The sequence below is a fragment of the Bos taurus genome, chromosome 10, assembly GCF_002263795.3.
Source record: "Bos taurus isolate L1 Dominette 01449 registration number 42190680 breed Hereford chromosome 10, ARS-UCD2.0, whole genome shotgun sequence".
NCBI lineage: Eukaryota > Metazoa > Chordata > Mammalia > Artiodactyla > Bovidae > Bos > Bos taurus.
Window position 1 is genome coordinate 39,651,545 of NC_037337.1, and position 4,396 is coordinate 39,655,940.

A 4,396-nucleotide genomic window follows, 5' to 3' on the forward strand; every position below is an offset into this window, starting at 1 on the left:
AAAGGAAAAGCAAGGTGAGGTCTGAAAGCCTGGGATGAAACCCTAATCTTGACTGAGGATTGGACAGGAAAAATGAAACAGGCTTCACATAGTGATAAGGGCACATGGAGCCTGGTTTTGCAGAGACAGTAAAGCGGGAAGAACATGAACCATTCGAGGAAGGAACTAGAATAAGGCCTATATGACTATGAATGAGGGGGTGAGTGGCATAATGTGACTCCAGTGGGAGCGGCAGGGGGCGGCGGGGGGGGGGCTTTCATGTCACAAGGGCCATTTTAACAAGTTAGTGATCCTGCTCTTCTGTTTGAGAACAGAGTAGCTTTACACAGGTTTTACCACTTGATATATATGATATAGTCAATAGAGTGGGGGCTTCCCAGGTGGCTCAGTGGTAAAGAGTCAGCTTGCCAGTGCAGGAGTCGCAGGAAATGCAGGCTCCATCCCTGGGTTGGGAAGATCCCCTTGAGAAGGAAATGGCAACCCACTCCATTATTATTGTCTGAAAAATCCAATAGACCAAGGAGCCTGACAGGTTACAGTCCATGGGGTTGCAAAGAGATGGACATGACTAAGCAGTAGAGCACACACGCACAATAGACTGTCAGGGGCCAAAAAAATGGATGCAGGGAAGTCAGGAAGGAAGGCTTTTCAACAGTGAAGAAAGTAAGTGACTGTAACTTGAATATTTTTGTAATATCTTTCACTTTAAAAACATATTTATATCTTTTTTTTACTACTACATGCCCAGAATATATCATAGTTCTGGAAGAGATGAATATGTGAGGGCAAAGGAAGGTACCCAGCTGCAGTTCATGTGCTATCACACACTCACCATCACCTGTCTAGGTCATGCTTTGTGGTTTCAAAACCCTAGAAATCTCTGACCAGCAGATCTGTGACTATCTGGACCTGCTTGCATAACCCTCTTTCCTTAATCCAAAAGATGACTGATCACCGTTTGCCTGGGACTGTACCAGTTTTAAAGCCCTGCATTCCCCCAAACCCCTCAATCCAAGGCAAAATGAGGGGGTTGATCACCCTACCACATTTAAACATGGGCCCCCTTACAGTTGTAGGCTGGAGTCAGAGGGTGGGAAGTGAAGGGGAGAGCCAGACTGGGGTTCTCTGTTTAGACTCTTTTCATCTTAGTCCTACAGATATTAGAGGGGAGCCTGTGGAAAATGGCCAAGCTACACCATTCTACTTAAATGTTAAAAGCATTCCCCTCAATCAGTTCCAAAGTTTTGAGTGTTCCTCTGTCTCCCAACTAATGGTACCCACAATGTGCTTCATTCTAAGCAAATCTTGCAACAAAGTTTAAAACTTATCTGCTTTGAAATAACCTGAAATATGGTCAAGAAGAAACACATGGGAAATAATTTAGATCTCATTTATAAAATTTATTACTTTGGTAATTGCAATAAAAGTTTAGCAAAGGGAGACACTGCTGCTGCTGCTAAATCACTTCAGTCGTGTCCGACCCCATAGACTGCAGCCCACCAGGCTCTGCGGTCCCTGGGATTCTCCAGGCAAGAACACTGGAATAGGTTGCCATTTCCTTCTCCAATGCATGATAGTGAAAAGTGAAAGTGAAGTCGCTCAATCGTGTCCGACTCTTAGCGACCCCATGGACTGCAGCCCACCAGGCTCCTCCATCCATGGGATTCTCCAGGCGAGAGTGGCATATAAAATAGAGATGTCTTAAGGAATAATTAGAATATATGAAAGTGACGTAAGGAATCAGGTGAGAAAGGGGCATGGCAACTGCATAAGATTGATTAGATCTAGGAGAACAAGAAATCCGTTTAGGTCATTGGTTTTGCTCCCTATTTTTGACAAATTGTGTGACCCATAGTACAGTTTTTTATTAGTAGCCAGCACTACTGAGAGACAACTGTGTTGGTCAATGCTTAACAACCTGTCCCTTGGCGAGTGGGTTGAGAGGCCCCCAACTTGTCGTGCTTGTTGATATCTCTAGTGTAGATACTCCATTATCAGTTTCAGCCACCACTGTGATAATGAACATGAAATGGCAAGAGACACACAGTGTAAGCTCCTGTGTGTCACTGGTTAGCTGGCTCTAGCATGCTACCATTTTGCTGTGCATACCTAAGAAAAGTAGAAAAAAGAAATTTGACTAAAGCTAATAATCATGTTAGAATAATGCGTTTTGGCATGGGTAGGGAGAGATCATTTTCTTGGAGCCCTTAAAAAGCAGGCAGGGAAACATGTTTAGACAATGATTCAGGCTGTGAAGTCTTTCCTCCATGGTTTCACACTCCTGTTCCATAATTCCCATAGAAGAAATCTGCACTATTCTGTACTTACTGATTATGTACTATTCATCAAGGCAGCCTTTATGTACTTAGAATTAGCATTGTATAGTATTAAAAATACAATCAAATTCCCAGTATCCTCTGCCTTCATGCAAAGCCTAGAAAAGAACAGTTCTGTGTATGTGTTCAGTGCAGTATTTCCTTTCCTTCTTTGATTTCACAGTTCAAACATTTCACAAAGAGCTAAACCTGATTTTGTTCTCCAAGAAGAATAGGTACTGGAGTCTAATGTATTGACTGCCGTGCACCCTGGGTGCCTGCTCCTGCTGCTGGGACCGCCTGCATTGTTGATCACTGAGTCATTACCTAGCGTGCCATCACTTGGTGTTTGACAATATACTGTGATTCAGAGAGCATGTTCCCACTTGGGCTCTCAATGAAGTGTGAAGCCTCCACTGATGATGAACAGTCATTTTCATCTGTGTTTTTTAGTAACTTCACCATGGGAGCTGTAATCTCAATATTTTTGAGAGTCTAGATGAGCAACTTGACTGCATTTTCCTAGAGTTGAGTTGTGAATGTAAAAGAGTCATGGTTATGCTGGCCTTTTCTTCAAAGTGAGCCAATTTTGTCTACTGTTGTGGCTAAGGTGTGGTCCCGCTTAGCTGATGTCTCACACACCTGATTCACAATGGTCTTCTTTATCTGTTTGAGAAATGTACATTCTCTGAATAGAAACACAGTCAGGTGATTTTAACTGTTTAGTCCCAGGGGCCTAGTGAACTTTCTTCTTTGATATTTTATACATTTTGATTATTCTCCTTTTGGGAATCTGTTTTTTATTTTGGATCTAGGAACTGAGTATATATACTTAACCTTTATGCTTTTGTGGTATAGGATGAATTCTTCTCTGATGAGTGATTTGTTTTTTTTTTACATTGCTCCATAAAATTGGGGAAAAAATATATGAGGATTAAATCAGGAAGAAGTAATGCATAAATATGCTCATTAGAATTTGAGTTTAGTTTGTAAGCTTTACTTGTTCATGTTTCATCCTTGTACAGAATTTATAAGCCATTAATCAGTTTTATATGGTAATTAGTTAATGTGTAGTTTTAAAATTATAAATATTTAAGTAATGCTGTAACAAAGATATAACTTATAATATATAATAATCATAATGTTATAGAAAAGCATACACATAAAAATGCTATACTAAAGATGGGCCTTTGCTTCTGGCTCAGCTAGTAAAGAATCCGCCTGCAATACAAGAGGCCTGGGTTCAATCCCTGGGTTGGGAAGATCCCCTGGAGAAGGGAAAGGCTACCCACGCCAGTATTCTGGCCTGGAGAATTCCATGGACTGTATAGTCCATGGGAGCACAAAAAGTGTGACACGACTGAGCAACTTTCACTTTCACTTTCATACTAAAGATTAATTGACTCAACATAAATAATCTACTTATACTTTTAAAAGTCCTTCTCTTTTAATGCTACCAAACCAAAACTTGGATCTGCTTTCTGGTGTGTAGTAATGCTAGTCTACTGACTCCATGTTGTGTGAAGCAAAGTACAGTGTTGTAAGGTGCCATACAAGTAGTCTGGGACTGGTGATGCTCAAAAATTCCAAACTCCCTGATGGGTTTTAGCTCAAATGCTCCTTACATTCTCAGGGCAAGGTGAGGCAGGGGAGTCCCTGGGTACAGTGATCAACTCTTACACAATTCACTGATTGGTTGTTGGTAACAGGGGGATGTCATAGGGGTTAACTTTATCAATCCTTGGGCTTCAGTGGGCCTGGGGGCCCTGTGTTCCTGGTCATCAAGTAGTTAATTTCTTTGATTTGTTGAGTTTAGTTTGTAAGCTTTACTTGTTCATGTTTCATCCTTGTACAGAATTTATAAGCCATTAATCAGTTATATGGTAATTAATGTGTAGTTTTAAAATTATAAATATTTAAGTAATGCTGTAACAAAGATATAATTTATAATATATAATAATAGTAATGTTATAGAAAAGCATACACATAAAAATGCTATACTAAAGATGGGCCTTTGCTTCTGGCTCAGCTAGTAAAGGATCCGCCTGTATTCTGTAAAACAACTCAGGAAATGTGCATTA